This window comes from Mustela nivalis (assembly GCF_964662115.1).
Source record: "Mustela nivalis genome assembly, chromosome: 6".
In the NCBI taxonomy this organism is placed as follows: Eukaryota; Metazoa; Chordata; class Mammalia; order Carnivora; family Mustelidae; genus Mustela; species Mustela nivalis.
In genome coordinates this window covers 92589139-92611018 of record NC_139025.1, presented here as the reverse complement: position 1 = coordinate 92611018, position 21880 = coordinate 92589139, and the positions used below count along the sequence as shown (strand labels likewise).

The 21880-nt window shown below is 41.9% G+C and overlaps 1 protein-coding gene across 2 annotated transcripts in view; it reads left to right on the top strand.

Moving 5' to 3' along the window:
* Positions 1-21880, top strand: part of AVEN (apoptosis and caspase activation inhibitor) — a 172838-nt gene that overhangs the window by 74954 nt on the left and 76004 nt on the right. The window lies entirely within an intron of this gene.

The window sequence follows — 21880 nt, the reverse complement described above, 5'->3', positions numbered from 1 at the left end:
TCTCTCTTTAGTGCTCTTTGTTTCCTATTAGGGAGACCCAAATTTTGATTCAGTCATTATCAGCTTCTTGGTTAAACTATTTCATAAGAATTTTTATGTGGGTCGTTTGGACTAAATAGCAATTGTGACTTTTAAAAAAAGTTAAGGATGAAATTGGAGACGCACTAAACAAAATAAAAGCCTGGCAATTTGTTAGCCTTTTATCTGTAAGGAAAGTTCCAGAGGGAGTTCTGAACATTTGAGATTAGTGATGGCAGATCTGGATGGCAGATCTATTTTCTAAAAGTGTGGGATACTTGGCTACTTAGGTGAACAACTACTGAAGAAAAGGTAGCATGGTTTTAGAAATAAATAAATAAATAACTATATGGGTGACTAGAAACAAATGGAGGGTGCATTTTATTTTTAAAAAGATTTTATTTATTTATTTGACAGATCATAAGTAGGCATAGAGGCAGGCAGAATGAGAGAGAGAGAGAGAGAGAGAGAGGCAAGCAGGCTCCCTGCTGAGCAGAGAGACCGATGTGGAGCTCGATGTGGGTCTTGATCCCAAGACCCCGAGATCATGACCTGAGCTGAAGGCAGAGGCCCAACCCACTAAGCCACCCAGGCGTCCCTGGAGGTTGTATTTTAGATTTTAAAATATATTTTGACAAGGTTTGTACCTGAAATTCTAGTTTAAAAGCCTTAATAAATAGCTAAATATGTAAATAATCTTGGGGACATTTATGTGAGTAGGTCTTTTGTTTGAGCCAGCAAGAAAATGATAGGAATAGATGGCAGTTCTTAGAATGGAGAACCTTGGGCATACTCCAGGAGTTGAGACCAATTTCATTTAATGTTTTTGTAAATTATTTGAAAGACAGAGGTGTAAAAGAAGGGCCCCAGGATTGGGTAGTAATATATGGAGCTTCTTGGGATAAATTCTAGGGTAGAGCACTATGAGTAAGAAATGGTAGATGCATTCTTGTGGGGACATGAATAAGTGTCAGTAATCTCAATCAGAACTATGTGATTGACATGCAGAAAGATAAGGAAAAACTTAAAGGTTTTAAAAAGCAGGAGCATGCCATGATTTGCTGTGTTTTTAGAAGATCTGTCTTGAGTCCTGTATCACCTGGTAAGAAATGAAGAAATTCGTAGAGCAGTAAGGAGATTATTGTAACGGGCAAAATGTGATGGTTCCTATCTTAGCCTGTAATACCATAGACTGTATGGCTTAATCAATGGCCTTTGTTCCTCCTAGTCCTGGAGGCTGGAAAGTCTGAGATTGGGGTGCCAGCATGACCAGAGTCTAGTGAGGACTCTCTTCCTGGCTTGCAGACAGCTGCCTTCTTTTCATGTCCTCACATAGCAGAGAGAGGCTGCTCACATGTCTTCTGGGGGCTCCACTGCTGTGACCTCATCTGAGCCTAATTACAACCAGGCCTTACCTTATAATGTCATCACACTGGGGGTTAGAGATTCAACGTAAGAATTTTGGCGGCACATGTTCAGTCCCTAACCTTAGACTAAGGTACTAACAGTAGAGAAGGAGAGTAGTGGATGGAGGGGAGGAGTATTTTGGAGGTATAAAAGGTAGAGCTTGCTGATGAGCTGGGTATCTGGGTATGATGGAAAGTGAAGGGTTGAAATGACTCTCAAAAGTCTGGTTTGGGTAGGAGATTGACTAGTCTGACTGAGTAAGTGGACGGAGATGCCATTTGCTGAAATTGGGGAAGCTGGTTAAGGAGCAGCTTTGGGAAGGGGAAGTTTGAGAGAGAGGGTGTTGAAGAAGGTTATCTGGTAATTCTTACCCTCTCAAAAACTTAAGGCATATGAGCGTATAGTCTTTATATGTGAGACTCAATATGCGTTTAAGTGTTATCTTTGTTAAGAGATCTTTTTCTGTGTTTCACATGATGGTTTTTAACCTCACTTTGTTGTTTATTTATTTAGTCTCTACTACTTACGTGCAACACATATTCATCATAAAGTCTTGGGACTCTTGGGTGGCTCCGTCGGTTGGGTGCCTGCGTTTGTCTCGGGTCATGATCCCAGGGTCCTGGGATCGAGTCCCACATTGGGCTTCTTGGTTAGTGGGAAGCCTGTTTCTCCCTCTCCCTCTGCCTGCTGCTTTTCTGCTTATGCTTTCTCTCTCTCTCTGACAAATAAATAAATAAAATCTTAAAAATAAATAAATTCTCTCCTTGCAGATATTCTAGGGAGGTAGGAGAGAAACTGATACATTGATCTCCCTGTGTGTGGTGTGGTTGAAAAAACCCTCTCTAGGAATGAGTATCGTGTACTCCTCCACCTCTTCCCCCAAACCTGGTTAAGCAACATTTCCTTAAAAGCTTCCATGAATGGGTTTTGACGTGTTCAAATTTCTTTAAAGCTTTAAAAAATGTATTGGTTATGCTGGTTCAGAGGCAGGAGGGGCTCTTGGATGGTCTGGCTCCCGTCCCCTAGGTGAGAATGCTGAGCATCGAAGACGATGGTATTTACCCAGGGATGCAGATCTTGTGACTGGTTAGCAGGAGGCATGCGGAACAGTAGAGCCCCTGGAATCTGAATCCCAGCCTCTGGTTCTTTCCATGACACATGCCATTGAATTCTCAGTTTCTCTCCTAGGAGAAATTCTTATGAATAACAAGAAAAATGAAATATGTTTTACAAGAAATACATTTGCTAAAGTTAAAAATAATTGTATCATTCCTGCAGAGAGATTTCCTATCTATAATTTGATAGGGTTGACTCTTTGGTCTTCAGCTGAACAATTTAACACCTAAAATATCTGCATTGTTCTAGGCACTGGATGTATAAAGGTAACTAAAGATAAATTCTGTTCCCAAGCAGCTGACATGGAGTGAGGGAGACAAGCATATAAATGAACAGTGTTGCCCTTAGTGTGATAGGTATTAAAGCTGTTATAGAAGAAGAGGTAAAATGGGGCTTTCATGTGGGAGGAAGTTGCTAATTTCACTGGGAAACAGCACGACGGTTTTCTTAGAGGAGATATGTTAAGCTGAGCTGGGGGTAGACATTGGCTAGATGCTCATTGACCTCTTCCCTCCCCCGAGCCAATCTTACAAAGCTCCGTTTATTTTTCTTGTTTATCCCGAAACATTAACCAGAAGCTTGTTGTGTGCTAAGTGAAGAACATAGTTTGAGATAATATGTAAAACATTAAAAATATTTCTAAAGGGAGTGGTAAGAAAATCTGCCATGCACACACAGCCTCTCTCTTCCTCTTTTTAACCCAAGTATTCTAGTTGCCATAACAACCTGATTATGGTTGTGCATTTGCTACGGTGGAGGTTGTATCAACGGTTCCATTATGAGCTGCTGTTTTCTGGACTTGAAAACTCAACGTCTTATTCACTATTGTGACATATAAAATTCCATCTACTGATTGATTTTGCTTACCCTTGTCATTGAATAAGTCACTCTCCTAGCTGGTCATGTTGAAACAGTCCATGTATTTGTTCCGTGCCTGGGATTCTGCTTTTGTCTGGGAATATTTTCCTGCTAAAGGAAACCTCCCTATCTGACCAAGTTCTCTCATCCTATAATTAGGAAATTGAGGCTTTGAAGGGTTAAAGGACTTCCCTAAGGACACCTAATTCAGCAGGAATTTAGCAGTTGGTACTCTGTAGCTCTGATGGAGCTGGAGTTCAGCAACATCTTGTTGTGAGTGATCTCCTTGAGCTTTGGTTAAATTTCACAACTCCTCCTAATCTGTGTCTCTGTGGATTCAACGTGTGTCCTGTCTCGTCTAGTACACCCTTTGTCACATGCTGAGTTGTAGAAACTGGTTTGTATGTCTGTCCAGGCTCCACTAAACTGAGAGGCTCAGACACTGCCCTGTACTCCTTGTGACTGCTCCAGCATTTGCTGAGAAGGACCAGCCCCACTTCTTCCTCTTGCTCTGATGCCTCTTTACCTGGCTTCTGAGCTCTTTGTTGTCTACTCCTATTTCTTCCACCTAATGACTGGTTACTGACTATTGTACTCTGACTCTAGCACTCAATTTCATGGGAAAGCCTAGGAGGAGGTGATGAGGAAAGGGGAAGTGGTGACAGGGAGTAGAGGGGAGGATGGTTTAGGTAGAGGGAGAAACACAGGGAGACTCTGGGACCTCAGGAGAGCCTGATGCATTGAGGATTGTCGGCTTTGACTTAAATTCAGGGAGAAGCGGGAGAGAGGTCAGAGCTATCCAGGGTGCTGAACATACACATGTACTGAACTTCCTGCTAAGGAATTTAAACTTCATCTGGTAGGTAATAAGGACCTATTAAAAGGTGGTAAGTAGGGAGTATATGATATGAAGAGATTACCTAAAAATGTAGAGACTTACGAATTTCACGTGGAAAAAAAAAGAGAGGCATATGTAGATATACATTCTTCGAAGTAGGAAAAATGTAAGCATGGAGAAGGGAGCAATTATTTCTGCCTGGGTGTGATGACAGAGAACTTCCACAAAAGAGTTGATATTGCAGCTGGGTTTTGGGGGGTGGTTAGGATTATGCTCGGAGGGGAAGTGGGAGAACTGGCATCTGAAAGGTGAGAAGCAGCTTGAACAAAGGCCTAGGGGCAAGAACACATTTGGTGTGTTCGCGGTATCCTGACTGCCGCTGCCAATGTTGGGGCAGTGTAAGGTCCCAGGGGCTTGAGACCAGATTGGACGTGTTGGGCTGAGAGGAGGTTGCCAGAGGTTTTTGATGCCCTGCTAGGGAGTGTAGACTTCATGCCTGAGACAGATAAAAGGGAGCTGTGGTCTTTTAAAAAGCAGCAGGAAGGGGCACCTGGGTGGCCCAGCTGTTGTGTGTCTGCCTTCGGCTCTGGTCATGATCCCAGGGTCCTGAGATAGAGCCCTGCGTTGGGCTCCCTGCTCAGCAAGAGGCCTGCTTCTCCCTCTCCCACTGCCCTGCTTATATCCCTCTCTCGCTGTCCTCTGTCTGTGTCAAATAAATAAATCTTTAAAAAAAGAGGCAGCAAGAAGACATGGAGCTGATAGAAATAGAGTTGGACAAGGAGGGGATTGAACTGCATGGAGCAAAAGAGGGGAAGGAATGGAAGAGGGAGTTTCCCATTCAAGCTCCTCACTGGATTATTTTGTCATTTATCAAGGTTGGGAAAACAGGAGGAGGAGACTCCTTAGGGTTAAGGGTAATATTTATTATTAATCCATTTTATTTTGGGGGTAATTAAAGATAATATTGGATTATATCTGAATTGAAAAAAATGGAGGTATAATTGCCATCCAAAATGCTTAGCTCCTGAGCCAACATATTGATGAGCTTTGACAGGTGTATGTACCTTTGTAGCCCCACCACAAACAAACAGAACAGTGGAGCACGGGTCAGGAACAGCAGGCTGGCTCGGGACGCATAGGAAGTTGTACCTGCCCCCAGAATTTCAGGTTCAGTGGGTCTGGGGCTGGAACTTGAGAATTGACGTTTGTAACAGTGCCCAGATGCTGCTGGTTCAGGGCAACACCTGGAAGAGAGTGGCTGTAAAACATTCCCATGGCTCCAGAAAGGCCTCTTCTCGTCTTTCCCCACTTCCCCAGGGAACCATGGTTTGATTTCTGTCATCATGATTAGTTTGCCTGTTCTTGAAAGGCCTACAAGTGGGATTATGTGTTATGTATTCTCTTATGTCTGACTTTCCCCACACAATGTAATGGTTTTGAGATTTACCCATGTTGTTACAGGTAGCTTATTCCCTTTTACTGCTGATAAGTTTGTTTTGTTTGTTTGTTTGTTTTGTTTGTTTTTTTATCATACGAATATAGCACAATTTGTTCCTCAGCTCTTTGGTCCAGAGATACTAGTTCAGTTCTTATTTGGAGCTATTATGAATAAAACTTCTATGGACACTTAAGTACAAGTCTTTTTGTGGCCATGTGTTTTCATTTCTCTTGGGTAAATACCTAGGAATGGAAATGCTGGGTCATAGGGTAGATATATGTTCAGTTGTCTGAGAAACTGCCAAGTTCTTTTCCATACTGGTTGTAATGTAACTGGGTGAATTGTGATTAAATGTTCATCGACTCTAGTGAGGTTGCTCGCCACTGACTTGACTGAAGGACTTGTGTTGAAGAAAGGGCTTGGGTGAACAGGGAAGTCTTGGGACATACACAGAGGTAACCGACAGTGATGCAACTCTTTTTGTAGTTTTAAGTGAACTTTAATCTATGCTTGATTTTTAACAATGTGGGTTAGTATTCATTCAAAGAACATTCTTAAGCACTTACTGTTGGCTAGTCACATAAGTCCAATACTGGCCCTGAGGAGCTTACAGAGAAAGTAAATTTTGGTCCTTTCAGAAGATGTAAAGCAATGCCTTAAGTCTCAACCACTCTAACTCTAGTTTATCTGAATGTTGTCATAATACAAATCCTAAGCATCATGACATAAGCAGAAAGCTCTAAAACATTTCAGATCATTGGGAGAAAGATGGATTTGCTCATCAGTGATGTTAGCACAAGTGAAGTCACTATCTGGGAAAAAGTGGGATTCAAACCTAACACTGCATAGCAGAATAGCGTCTAAATGAGTCAAATTTTAGTGTAAAATTAAAAAACCCATAAAAGTATTAGGGCAAATCACTCCAGATTGTTTTCTAACATCAGAAGGGGGAAGATCTTTCTAAATATTTCACAAAACCCAGGAACCATAAAAGAAAAGACTGTTAAACTTGATTACATAAAAATTAAGAATTTTTACCTGGCAGACACTGTAACCAAAGACAAAAGACAAATGACTGTGCACATGGAGTGGGGGTTGGTGGAGAGGACTAGAACTCCTATTATAGAGAACTAATTGCCAGTATGTATAATGAGTTTTAACAACCTTATTGAAAATGGGCCAAGGCTAGGAGCAGACTGTTCACAGAAAACGAAATGCAAATGGCTCCTAAGCTTGTGAGAAGATGCTCAACCCACTCATGATAAGAAAATGCAAATGAAACCGAAAGGCGTTATTTTCAGCTATCAGCCTGACAGATCAGAAAGTTCAGTGAGATAACCATGTTGGCAAAGGGGAGACTGTGTGGCATTGGAGAAGGGTGTTTGAGTGAAGGGGATAGTGGGAGCTGGAAGGGGAGCCTGAAAAGGTTGGCGAGTTCGAAGAGGGCAGGGAAAAAGCAGGGGCCAGCAAGTCTGTAGAGGATGGTGAGGGGCGATGGCAGCAACCCAGTGCCAGGGAACTAGACACATTGATGCAATAACTGGAAGTGCGCATTACTGTGGAGGCAAGCAGCCCCCCCCCCAGGTATCCGTCCCCTAGAATGCCACTTTATAACAATTGACCAGGGTCCTCAGAAAAAGTTGCATTGTGCCCAACATGAAAATAGCATTTTATTTTTTAAATTTTATTTATTTTTTTAAAAGATTTTTTTTTTTTTTTAAATTTGACAGAGATCACAAGTAGGCAGAGAGGCAGGCAGAGAGAGAGAGGAGGAAGCAGGCTCCCTGGTGAGCAGAGAGCCTGATGCGGGGCACGATCCCAGGACCCTGGGATCATGACCCGAGCCGAAGGCAGAGGCTTAACCCACTGAGCCACCCAGGTGCCCCGAAAATTGCATTTTAAATTAAATGTAGCATACTCAATAAATGATAATTTCAAGATAGGTTATTCTTCAGTTATCTCAAATTGAATTTTAAATTTTATTTTTTAAAGATTTTATTAGAGCGCCAGCATGAGGGGGGGGGGAGGGGCAGAAGGAGAGGGAGAGGGAGAAGCAGATCCCCTGCTGAGTGGGGAGCCGAACAGGGGGATTGAACCCACCACCCCAACATCATCAGAGCAGAAGGCAGAAGCTTAACCAACTGAGCCGCCCAGGCACCCCTCAAATTTAATTTTTAGAGAATACTTTGTATTTGAAGATGCTGAGTAAATGAAGTACATCTCTTACTGTTTTGGTTGCCATTCTTTGATTCTCTTATGAGTTCCGTTACGCCCTTGAACATTACATCCTTCCTTGAACGTTTAGGACAGTAGTGGCGGGTGACGCCCCTGTCTTTCTTTGGATGCCAAGGAGTGACTAACATAGTCCCTGTTTGGGAGACAGATGAACTACTAGTGCTTGACTTTGAAAAAGCAGGTAATGTGTGTTATTGAATAGAATGGTGCTTTTATTTTTAATTTCCATTCTCTTCCCTCCCCTCATATTTCTTATCCTTCTTTTATCACTCCTGCCCACTTGACTCTTAGAAAACTAGAATTCATGATGCTCTTTAAAATGATGTTGCTATCACTTCTCATGATGATTTTAGTATTGGAGGCAGAAGGTTAGCTCAGATAGCTATTGGAGATACCTTCTGGTCTGGGGTGTTATCATTCTCTGCAGCACTCCACGGTTTTAAGCATCGTACATTGTGGATTATGCCTTCAGATTTGATAAGTATTAGGGGCAAATAGGGCACCAAATATTTAATGAGATTCTTGTCTGCTTACATTCCTAGTAAAGAATGTCATTATATGCTCAAACCAAAAAGTTACCTTCATTTACATTTTCCTTTTCACAATTTGATTGCTATCTAGAATTTAAAAAAAAACTAATCTTATGCCAAATTCTACTTCAATAGTCCCTTTCAGTCACTAAGTCACACTAACAAAGCAAAAAGGTAAACTAACAGAGTAGTTCTAATGCTGATCAGCATAGATCCTAGAGGATTTTTCTGACAGGCGAGACTGAAGGTACTGTTTAAGAATAAAATTACCTTAGGGGGCACCTGGGTTGTTCAGTTGGCTGAGCATGGTTGAGTGTCTGCCTTTGGTTCGGTCTTAGAAACAGTATTAACTTTTCTCAAAAAGAAGAGTCTTAGAGTCCTGGGATCAAGTCCTGCATCAGGCTCTCAGTGGGGGATCTGCTTCTCCTTCTGCCTCTCTCTTGCTCTTTCTCTCTCAAATAAATAAGTAAAATCTTTTAAAAAATACTGAAATAAGTATCTTCTTTGGTATCTGAAAATTAAAGATATCATTTTATATTAGATTCTTGGACAGATAGTCACTGTCCAGTAGAAAACCCAATGACTGAGCAATGTTGTCGCTGATAATTCAGGTGTCCTTCGTCTCCAGAATTGAGTGGGTGAGGCTAAAAGTACATGGAGAAGTCTTGCTTACTAATAAGTGGGAAGCGATGTGTGTCCTTGAAGTGCTTTGTTTCCTTTTTTAGCTCCATGTGGACAAGGGGCATGTCAAACTTGGTGTTCTTTTGTGTGCAGCTTTCTTCCTAAAGTGCCATGTTAGGCACTCAGATGTAGTTATTGACAGATTTTTGTCTGTGCTGTTTTCCTTGGTGGGACAATGTCATTTCCACATTTAGTTCAACCATCTCAGAAAATTAGATAAGGTTCAGTTGTTCTACCAAAACCTAATGCATTTTTAACCTCAATTTTTCCATTTATGCTGTTTTAGAGCCTTTTTTTTTTGAGAAGAGTTAATACTGTTTCATCATTTATGCAATTTCATATCTCTTCAGAGATTCATTATAATTTTTTGCCATTGAATGTGTCGATGACTCAGGGAACACTGATATTGCGGTGAATGGGACTTAATTTCAAATTTCTCTCTAACCAGCAAGTACTGCAGGGGCTGCCAATTACAGGTAAGCATCTATAGAGAGGAGACATAGGATACATTTAGGAGTCTTCCTCTAATAGGTCAGATAGGTTGCAAGATATATTGTGTCTTCTTCATGCTTTGCGTTTTTCCAACTCCCTGTATTCCCTGAAACCTGGGAAGCAAACTTTTAAAAAATATTTTATTTATTTACTTATTTGAGAGAGAGAGAGCGAGAGAACAAGTATGCCAGCAATCCAGCAAGTCAGCACAAGCATGAATGAAGGGAGGGGCAAAAGGGGAGGGGGACAATCCCAAGCTCACTCTTTGTCAAGTGCAGCCCGAAGCCAAGCTCCATCTCATACCCGGAGATCATGACCTGAGCCAAAACCAAGAGTCAGAGGCTTAACCTACTGAGGCACCCAGGTGCCCGAAATTTTTCATTTTTCTGATGTGGAAAACAACTGACTTACTTTTCTCAATGAAGATAATATTGATCTTTCTGGCCACCCCCCACCCACCCCCATTCATGAGCCACTGTCATCTCTGTAACCACCTTGATACAGACTCTTAATTCAAAAGCTGTGTGAGAGGGCGCCTGGGTAGCTCAGTGGGTTAAGCCGCTGCCTTCGGCTCAGGTCATGATCTCAGGGTCCTGGGATGGAGTCCTGCATCGGGCTCTCTGCTCAGCAGGGAGCCTGCTTCCTCCTCTATCTCTGCCTGCCTCTCTGCCTACTTGTGATCTCTCTCTGTCAAATAAATAAATAAAATCTTTAAAAAAAAAAAGCTGTGTGAGATGGAAAGAATTTGATTCTAACATACATCTTTTGTTACTATGGGCACATAAACCCTGGGTAATCTATGGATCTTGCAGTTGAAATTGAATGGGTTTTTGAGCTCCAGAGCTGTGCTTACTTGAATGAAGGATAATGAATTATGTGTGGCAGGTATTCAGGAAATTACCATTTGGTATTGATTTTATCCAGCTCTATAGACTGAGTTGAGAGAGATTTTGCTGAAGGATAGAAGCATCCTTCAGTGAAGATGTATTTTTTTTTTTTTAAGATGCATCTTCTTGGCAATTCATAGACCTGTACCCCTGGGGCTAATAATACATTATATGTTAATAAAAATTGAAAAAAATTTAAACAATTTTAAAATGCATCTTTTTTTTTAACACTTGTGCCATCATGATATTTCCTAAATAATTTCTTCTCATAATGATCTTATATTCATTGAATATGTGATCCTTTACTAACAGACATGGTCCTAAGACTCAGGAAGTAACCCTCATCTTCATTTCTTTCTACCTTATTTGCTTGCTTGTTTTTTTCCTGGGGTGACCCTAACTGGGTAGGTAGGTAGAGAGGTACTTTTCCCCTCTCATCTGGGAGCAGCCAAATAATAAAATTTTCTTTATTCCCATTATGGAGGTTAGAGATGCTTGTCATACAGCATGAAGTGGATTTAGCTTTTAAGGTCACCCTGGCTCCTTTAGCTAAAGGAGCACCTTGTGATTTTTTTTATAGTTTTAGAGACTAGTTGAACTGGATGCTGTAAGGGTAACTACGATAAACTAAGGAAGCTATAATTTTTATTATTTGGTCAAATATGTAAACTAAATTTCATTTGTAGGAAATATACACAGAATTAATACCACATGCGTATATATTTGTAATACAGTTAATTTATAGTAACTTTTGGTTACTGATTTGTTCATTCTGGAAACATCTATTGGACAACCCTCGCTGTTGGGGAGCTGTGCTAAGAGCGAGGGGTGGTTGGTGGGGGTACAAAGAAGAATAAGACTTAGTTCCTGCCTTTGAGGAGTTTTTGGGCTAAGTGGAGTGGATGGATATGCACATACGTGACCAACACCTGACAGAGGTATCTAGAAAGCAGGGGAGACCTAAAGAAGTAGTGAGCATTCTGCTCGGGGAAACCTGTCCAAAAAGGTACTCCTAGGAGTTAGAATTTAAGGGATGTGCAGAGAGGTTGTTGGGGGGTGGGAGGAGTGGAGACATGAAACCAGTTTGCAGTGGAAGGGGAAGAGGCAAAGGTTTAAAGGAGGAAGTGATCAGCGAGTAGAAGGATGATTGTGAAGTACCAGTGGCTTTGGCACAGGAGCCACCGGTGGTGAGGGTGGTTCCAGTGGAGCCAAGAGTGCAGAATCCGAGGGCAGGGGTTTGAAGAATGAGCAAGGAGAAAATGGAGAGAGTGTAAGGCATCTTGTTTTAAGAAGTTTGTTGGACAGGGGTACCATGGTGGGGCTCTGTTGGTTGAGCATCTGACTCTTGGTTTCAGCTCAGGCAGTGACCTTGGGGTTGTGGGATTGAGCTCTGTGTTGGGCTCTGTGCTCAGCACACCCTCTCCTTCTGCTCCTCGCCCTGCTCTTTCTCTTTCTCTCAAATAAATAAAATCTTAAAAAAAAAGTTTGTTGGAGAAGAGGCAGAGTTTGAGGGAGGGGCAAGTCCATGGAAAGGGCATGCACGGATTGTGGGATGTAAAGGTATTTAAAACTCCTTAAGGAGCGCCTGGGTGGCTCCGGCAGTTAAGCGTCTGCCTTCGGTTCAGGTCATGATCCCATGACATGGGATTGAGCCCTGCATTGGGCTCTCCGCTCACCGGGAGTCTGCTTCTCCGTCTCCCTCTACCCTCCTCTCATGTGTTCTCTCTCTCTCTCTCTCTACCTCAAATAAATAAGTTTTATTTTTTAAAAAGATTCTATTTATTAAAGTGGAGGAGACGAGCTTGGTGGGTTGAGAAGGAATTATAAAACACAAGATTGAAATGAAAGAAGAAAAGGGTTGTAATAGTCTGTAGGTCTGAGTCTGAGTAGAAGTAGTAGAGGATATAGAATATAAAAAATGCTGTAGGTCGTTGTGTTTTGTTTGTATCTCCACTCTTCGTTTTTGTGGAAGCCTAGAGAACAATGTTATGCTCACCACAAACTGGAGACTGTGGTTATTCCAGTAGATTGGGAAGGAAATTTGTTCCTAGATATGGAGCCATTTGGGCAAAATGGCTCCTGCCTTCAAGGAGACAGGTGTGCTAGAATGGAAGAGGACAGGCTCCTGAATAGTGAGATGAGAGACCCTTGGAGGGGGAAAGGGGAACTAATGAAGGGATTTGAAGGCTTGCTTAGACTTTATTTAATTTTTGGTTCAGAGAATAATGGCTGCGAAGTATTAAATTGACATGGTCAAAATATTAGTTAAATTGTTTGTGGTATGCTGTGGAACAAGGGGAACCCGGGAGGCTAAATCGTATTTGTCTCCCTCCAGCCTGGAGGCCTTCAGAACGTTTTAGGGGCGGAAGACAGGAATGCCACACAGGACTTGTCCAGATCTGGCGTTGGCTAAAGTCTCCTGCCTTCTCTGTCCCAAGTTCACCCGCATTTTTTAAAACTCACTTATTTATTAAAGATTTATTTATTTATTTATTTATTTGAGAGAGAGAAAGAGCACAAGTAGGTAGAGTGGCAGGCAGAGGGAGAGGGAGAAGCAGGCTCTCCACGGAGCAGGGAGCCCGATGCTGAGCTCCATCCCAGGATTCTGGGATCATGACCTGAGCCAAAGGCAAACACTTAACTGACTGAGCCACCCAGGCACCCTTTACCCTGCTTTTAATGATAGCAAACTACTTAAACTTTTTGGTACAGACCATGTTCGCTACCCTTTCACCAGTTGTTTTATCTTATTATTCCCCTCATCAACTTTCCCTTTTCCTTAAAAACTCACTAATCCTTTTCTCAAACTTTCCCAGAGGCCCCAGTGCGGTTGGTCCTTCCTTTGTGCTCTCTCTCTACCTTGGGCCTGTGTTCTCACAATGGTTGTCATGGCTGGTTTGGGTGTCTGTCTCCCTCACAACTTTTGAGTTCCTTGAGGACAGAAGCAGAGCCTTTCCTCTTTGAGGTCCAGCACCTCGCAGGAGATGTGGCACATAGTAGGACATCAAAAATGTTTGTTGAAATGAATTGAGTTGAATTGTCGTATTTAAACAGTCTCCCAAAAACTGTACCTTTGTTTTAGATGTGTTCTTGGGGTCTCAGACTCCTACCATTGTGTCCATGAGTACAGTGATGGCCTTTTTTCCCTTGCATTTTTAATATCTTTAGATATTTATTGAGTTGGGAAAGTGTTACTTGAAAGTATTGTTTCTTTCTTTATAATAATTTATAAAATATTAGTGCTGGATTCTTTTTTTTAAAAATATTTTATTGATTTATTTGACAGAGAGAGAGATCACAAGTAGGCAGAGAGGCAGACAGAGAGGGGGAAAGCAGGCTGCCTGCTGAGCAGAGAGCTTTGGTGTGGGGCTCGATCCCAGGACCCTGAAATCATGACCTGAGTGGAAGGCAGAGGCTTAACCCACTGAGCCACCCAGGCACCCCCCAGGGCTTGATTCTTTATATCAGTTTGCACAACCACTAAGACAGCTGATAGATGCGATTAGGAGACATTATTTGATATTCTCATAAGCATACTGGATATGTTCAGAATTAGCATGTGGTCTCTTATGGTAATATCCAATTGTGTATATACTTGAGCATATTTACACATAAGGTTGCAAAAGATTTTTTTGTCATTCTTGAAAATGAAAAACATTTAATGGATGGAATTGTTCATGGATTTTCTACCTAGTAGAAACTAATTGCAATATTTACCATCTATCACAGACCTAACATAGCTCTCATTTTTGTTCCGAATGATTATTTCCAAGGGAGTCTAAGTGATTATACTTAATGGTTAAATTACTTACTTAATTTCACAGTCCCCAAATGGATCTACATATTCCAAATATTTCTGTTTTCCTTGTCTTTTTCTCTCAACCTTTCATAATGGTTTTTTACTTCTCCTGTCGCTTAGATAGGGTATACCTCTCAGTTTTCAAGAAATTAAAGCTCTTGGAGCACCCCAGCTGCTAGGCTTTCCCCGCCTCACACTGGGGGCATTTAGTGTTTGCTTTTTGCCCATTCCAGTCTCCAGCGGATGCACGTGCATCTGACTGCCAGTATTTTTGGTCTGTGGTTTCTTGGTGTTTGATGGAAAGAGATACGGATGGTTTGGGTGTCTGTATCTTGAGTTTGTCACCTTTTACTTACTCTTCCTGTTTTCAGTGGAGCCCCTCCACTTTGTTCCCCAGCTATGTCTAGCACTCCTGGCTCCAGAGTTCTTCCAGGTCCATAGGTTGTAACCTTATTTGCACATGAGGACCATCTTCGGAGATTTCAAAACTGTTCACAGCCAACCACACCCCATCCCAGTGAAAATTCAGATCAGAAACTCAGGGGGGACTCCTAGGAGTTTGGTTGGTTGGTTTGTTTTTTAAAAGCTCTCCAGGTAATTGCAGTGCGTGGTCAGTAGGTAGGGGATGGTTCCTTCTATTAATCTGGTTCCTTGCTGCATCTTGGACTCCCACCCCCTTCACCTGCCTCACTACCTCAGCTACTGTGCTGTTCATGCTTGGAGTTTGCTTCCACCCTAAGATCTGTGCACCCACCTCTGTCAGTCTGGAATGTTCTTGCCCTGGATGTCCGCATGGCTTCCTTCCTTCCTTCCTTCTTCCTTCTCTTCCATCCCTCCGTTTCTCCCTCCCTCCCTCTCAGATTTCTGCCCTGTAGCAAGAACCACACTGCATTCCCATCCTCTGCCCTTGCTACATGCCAGTAACCACATCTGATCTGTCACCAATCTCTTGCTTATCCTGTCTCCCCTCCCCCATTAGAATGATGGTTCCATGGCGACAGGACTTAGCTTTTTTCCCCCAGATTTTTGGGACTCTAGGGACTGAGCCTAGCATGGAATTGAATTAATTTCTTTGGCAAAGTCTTTTTGCTGGTGTTGGAGGGAGGGTTCATTATGTGAGAGTATCACGTTGGGCCATAGATCTGGAGGGTCTGAGATTTGTTTAACATCCTTCCTTTTTGAGGAGTCTCTGTAACCCCTCCTCAGAGATTCCTGTTCCTCATTCCTGTGCCTTTATTGGCTGTCCCTCTAAGGCTCATAATCCTGGGGCTGCTGGGTCAGTCACCATCACCCCCTGCCAGTTTGGCTGCTGTTATCTCTTCTCTTTGTCCGTATGGATTTATGCTTTAAAAATGTCTTCAACAGGGCGCCTGGGTGGCTCAGTGGGTTAAGCTGCTGCCTTCTGCTCAGGTCATGATCTCAGGGTCCTGGGATCGAGTCCCGCATCGGGCTCTGTGCTCAGCAGGGAACCTGCTTCCTTCTGTCTCTCTCTGCCTGCCTCTCTGCCTACTTGTGATCTCTCTCTGTCAAATAAATAAATAAAATCTTGAAAAAAAAAATGTCTTCAACAGTTATTTTAGTGAGCGTTCAGGAGGGAGCAGAGGCAACATTTGCATTCAACCCACTTTGTTTAACCAGGAAGTGGGCCCTTCATTAATTCCTACAAATTCACTTACAGGTTAATTTCTTTCACAAGTTTATTGAGTATCATCTCTGTGCCTGGCATAGATGAATAAAGTATCCAGTTCCTGCTCTGAATGAGGTTGTGTCCTAGGGTTAGGAAGTGGAGAATGTGGATGAAAAGGGTAAGGAGTTCTTTTTACTGTTCTCGTAACATTTCTAAAAGTTTGAAATTATTTGAAAATGAAGATTTTTGGAAAATATGTCCTCCGGGGACTAAATTGTAAAGAGCCCCCAATGCCTTATCAGAGATCCCGAAGACTTTGGGAGCCACGGAAGGTTTTGTGCAGGGGAGTGTTGTGGTTAAGTTTTGGAATTTAGAAAGATTAATTCTGAGTGCCAACTAGGATGGAAGGGTGTGAGGCGGGCAAGACTGGAGGAAGGGAGAGCGGGCCAGAGGCTTTGCGGTAATCCAGAAATGATGAAGGCCTAGGAAGACACACTGAGGATGGAGAAAAGCAGCTTTTCCCATAATTCCCACTTTATCAGTTTCTCTTGGAGTTAAAGCTGTTTCTGTGGTAACATAACCACCAATATGCCATTATTAAGGAAAGTAAGCTTGTTCTTGTAGACTAAGTGTCTCTTGTGGTCGTACCCAGAGGCGAAATACTAGGATTTATGCAAAATTGACGCTGCAGTATACAAAAAGACCTACCATAAAGTAACACAAATTATTGTCGTTGAGGGGGCGACTCCGTGTGCTCTCATTTTGAGGCCTTGCACAGAACGGAATGCAACCGGTCTGGTGGATTAAGTGTTAGAATTTGTACTAATAAATTTCTTTTTAGTTACCTCAGCCATAAATTTCCTATCTTATTGGGTTGCACATTTTTTATTTCACTGGACAGCTTTGGCTCACTCCTGTTGCCATGGAGAGTCTATTCCTGCTATGTTAATAAGCACCTTAAAGATTATCTATATATTTGCTTTAGGGGAAGCATATTTCTACCATTTTTACTTTAAGTTTTTTTCTCTTTTAACGAAAGGACCTTTGGCTAATTGAATTTTTTTAAATTTACATGGACTTCTGTCCCTCATGTGGGTATTGTTCTCTGTGCTTACTCTTGTGGGAACTCTGTTCAGAGAAACTGCAGTCTAGAGAAATCCCCACTTTCTTCCTACACCTTATCAGGTAATTGAGGAGAACTGCACAAAGGGTCAGTTCACTGCATGGGTAATGGATTCCCAGCACTGAGCTAAGTGCAGCAGTTTCTCTGATCTGCTCAGGGGGCAGGGATCATGGCTTGATTAATCCTGATATTCCCTTGCAGTTGCCACAGTGTAGTTGCTCGGTAACTGTTGAACTGAGCAGGGGACGTGTGCGAAGTAGGTTTTGTTCTGGGAGCCGCATTCAGAGCTGCATGGGACTTTGAGGCAACTTAATTGTGTCTGTGTGTGTGAGTAAATACGGTAACACCAATTATTTACTTGCAGATTTGAGACAAATCAAGTGATTACAAATATTTTTTTTAAGTGTGCTGAAAACACATAACACAGAAGTTACCATCTGAGGGGCGCCTGGGTGGCTCAGATAATTTGGACGTCTGCTTTCGGCTCAGGTCATGATCTCAGGGAACAGGGATCGAGCTCCCCATTGGACTCACACCTCAGTGGGGAGCCTGCTTCTCTGCCTCTTCCCCTGCTGGGGCTCTCTCTCTGTCTCTCCCTCTCTCAAATGAATAAATAAGTTTTTTAAAAAGTTACCATTTTAATCATTTTTAAGTGTATAGTTGATTAGCGTTAAGTATTTATATTGTGATATAACAGATCTCTAGAACTTTTTCATCTTGCCCATCTGAAACTTCATACTTGTTAAAAAACACTCTCCTTTCCCCCTTTTTCCAGCCCCTGGTAACCACAATTCTTCTTTCTGTTTCTTTTTTTTTTTTCCTTAAGATTTTAATTTATTTGACAGAGAGAGGGATCACAAGTAGGCAGAGAGGCAGGCAGAGAGAAAAGGGGAAGCAGGCTCCCCGCTGAGCAGAGAGCCCGATGCGGGGCTCGATCCCAGGACCCTGAGATCATGACCAGAGCTGAAGGCAGAGGCGTAATCTACTGAGCCACCCAGGCGCCCCTCTTCCTTCTGTTTCTATGAACTTGACTACTTTGATACCTCGTATAAAAAGGATCATACAGTATTTGTCTTTTGGGAGCTGGCTTATTTCCCTTCCTCACAGTTCATCCACACAGCATGTGACAGATCTCCTTCCTTCTTAAGAAGAACTAATATTCCACTATGTGTATTCCTCACATTTTACTTATCCATTCATCTCTCATGAACATGGGCATGCAGATACTTCTTCAAGATTCTGCTTTCAATTCTTTTGCATATACACCCAGAAGTAGGATTGCTGGATCAGATGGTGGTTCTATTTTTAATTTTTTGAGGAACCTCTATACCGTTTTCCATAGCAGTCAAAATATTTTACAATCCCACCAACAGAGCACAGGGGTTCCAATTTTTCCACATCCTCGCCAACACTAAATGTTTTTATGTTAAAAACAAATGCACTACCATGTTTAATCTTACATCTTGAGTGAATTTTAAAGAGCAAACAGAAGACTTCAAGTAAATTTTGATTTTGTGGTAGATCCTCTGACAAAGGGAATACTTCTGTGGAAGCGTTTGAGAAGCCCTGAATTATAAAAGGAGTCTTCAGGATGATGTAGTTAAGAAGAATTCATGCATATACAGGAAGATGAAGACCATCTTTCCAAAGCAGCATGTTACAAAGTGTACAACTTTGTTTATTTGAGAGTGAGTGTGTGAGAGAGAAAGCGCACAAGTGGGAGTGGGTACAGGGGGAGAAGGAGAAGCAGGTTTCCTGCTGAGCAGAGAGCCTGATTGGGGTGGGAGGGAGGTGGCTTCATCCCAGGGTCCTGGGGTTGTGACCTGAGCTGAAGGCGGATGCTTAATGGACTAAGCCACCCAGGCCTTCCTACAATTTGATCTTGAGACACTTAGTACCATAGGCATTTAGGAGGGGAGTGAAGACTTCTTGAAAGTGATACGTTTTGGGGGCACCTGGTGGCTCAGTGGGTTAAAGCTTCTGCCTTCGGCTCAGGTCATGATCCCAGGGGCCTGGGATCAAGCCCCACATTGGGCTCTCTGCTCAGTGGGAATCCTGCTTCCCCCCCTCTCTCTGCCCGCCTCTCTGCCTACTTGTGACCTTTCTCTCTGTCAAATAAATAAATAAAATCTTTAAAGAAGTGATACATTTTGAATGGGAGCTTGAAGGAGATTGGTAAATGTGAATTTGACAACAAGAAGAATATACATTAATGTAAAGAAAAATGTGATCTCATAATTAATCATGGAACTTGATTTTGGGAGCTAATAAAGAGTGCATCCCTGCACTCCCCAGTATCTAGTGATTGCTGTAAGTGGATGTAGTAACTGAGTTTATTTCATGAGGGCAGGTTCAGTATTTTTATTGTGATTTTTCTCATGATCTGGCAGTAAGTCTTCAAATGCCGTTATCATTTGTGTCTCAGAATTGCTAGAATGGATTTGAAAGATTCCTTGAAAAAGTACCGTTTTTTGGGGCACCTGGGTGGCTCAGTGGGTTAAAGCCTCTGCCTTCGGCTCAGGTCATGATCCCAGGGTCCTGGGATCGAGCCCCACATTGGGCTCTCTGCTTAGCAGGGAGCCTGCTTCCTCTCTCTCTGCCTGTCTCTCTACCTACTTGTGATCTCTGTCTGTCAAATAAATAAATGAATAAATAAAAAAAATCTTAAAATAATACTTTTTTTTTTTTAGCTGTCTTCTAGGACCGAGTGTTTTCGATGGTGCTGATTTAGGGTCAGCTGTTTGTTTTCTTATGACACAGCTAGAAGCAAGAACACTTAATGTCCAGAAGCAATGTTGAAAAACTGAAGAGTATAGATGGTTAACAAAATTGTTTACTTTTTGCAAATATTGCCCCATTTTGTGTGAATCTAAGTCAATCCTAATTCAAAGGATGATTTATATTTTCAATAAGAATGCCCAGGAAAGCCTTATGTTGTTGTTTTTTAATGGGTTTGGATTTTCTTACTTGTATGGAGTATCTTAAGGCTTGTCCATTTTCAGTTTTTAAATCTACCTTCAGGTGGTTTAAATTATTCTCACTTTGGCTGTACTTTAATTACCTTTTGCTTGAAAGTTGTTTTTTTTTTAAACAAACTGTGCAGTGACCAAAACTAAAACTAAAACAACAGACAGGAATGGTTGTAAGCTACATTCTGACAGGGTAATAGTGATTTATGTACTTGGAGCAGAGAGCTAGTGATGGTTTCTGTCTCACTGGACCATATTATTTGATTGCTAGGTTTCAGTTGCCTGTATCAGAGGGATAGCCTTACTGTTTGTTTAATTTTGAACAACTGGATGTTGGAAAATTAGTTTAGTATTTAGAACTTAGTAAATGATTCTCTGGGCGATCAAGAACGTCAGAGGCAAAAAACAAAGCAAACAACAAAACTTGGTTTCAGTTCAGTAGTATGTGAATTAAATATTATGTTTAAGCAAGCACATTCCAGAGTGACTTCCTTGGAGCGTGAGTTTTACAGAGTGTTAGTACATATTTTGTGAAGAGTGAGTTTTGTAGCTACTTGGGATGAGAAACCCTAGAATAAACAATATAAATCAGATTTCTGTAGGGCTTCTTAAAGCCTTTAATATTTATAGACACAACTAATGAATCGTTGAACACTACATCAAAAACTAATGATGTACTACATGTTGGCTAACTGAACATAATAAAAAAAATAGACACTTGCTAAAATCACAGAAAAAATTATTTTCATGTTCATTGTGAATTGTTGAGGAATGAAGTACAACAGGCAGCATTTCTGAAACATTTGTGGTATTCTTTTTTCTTAGAGAGCACCTTGCAGGGCTAATATTCCATAGAACAAATTGTAGAAAGACTGTAAAGGCCATCTGACTGTGACATCTGTCACCCTACTGATCGCCAGGGTTGATTGGCTGATCTGGATGGCTGGGTGTCCCCTTCCTCCCTCACTGCTCCTTGTGCATCCCTTCCAGACTGAAGTTTACCCTGGGGACACTGAGCACTGGGGATGAGCTGTCCTATTAATCCCTGACTTAGAGCATTATATTTGCAGGTCAGAACATAGGGAGGAACTGAAAGGCTGATTGATAAGAGGAAAAACAAGACGAAGTTGTTTTGTTGAAATACACAGTATTACTTGATTTTTGAAGAGGTCATGAGTGCCTTAATTTTTTTTTTTCTTTTTTAGCTTGTTAAAAGGAAACCAAGGTGCTGCTTTGTATTACCTGTTTAGTCCAAATTATTTCCAGTTCAATGTGCCACATTTTTCCCATCTGTAGAAAAGGGTTTATACATTGAATTTTAAAACTTCCAGAACTGGGACGTCTGGGTGGCTCAGTTGGTTGGGCAACTGCCTTCGGCTCAGGTCATGATCCCAGCGTCCTGGGATCGAGTCCCACATCGGGCTCCTTGCTTGGCAGGGAGCCTGCTTCTCCCTCTGCCTCTGCCTGCCATTCTGTCTGCCTGTGCTCGCTCTCTCTCCCTCTCTCTCTGACAAATAAATAAATTAAAAAAAAAAAACAAAAAAACTTCCAGAACTTATTTTTTTAAGTAAGATTTTTTTTTTAGTAAGATTTTATTTATTTATTTGACAGAGTGAGAGAGAGCACAAGCAGGGAGAGTGACAGGCAGAAGTAGAGGGAGAAGCAGGCTCTCCGCCTAGCAGGGAGCCTGACGCCGGGGTGGGCAGACGCTTAACCAGCTGAGCCACCCAGGTGCCCCTAGAGCTTCCAGAACTTTGAACAATCATTTCATCCTATTTTTAAGGATGAGTAAGCTAAAGATTGGGGTATTATGTTATTCAGTGAACAGCTAGTTAATGGCAGGGTTTACATTGGAATTCAGG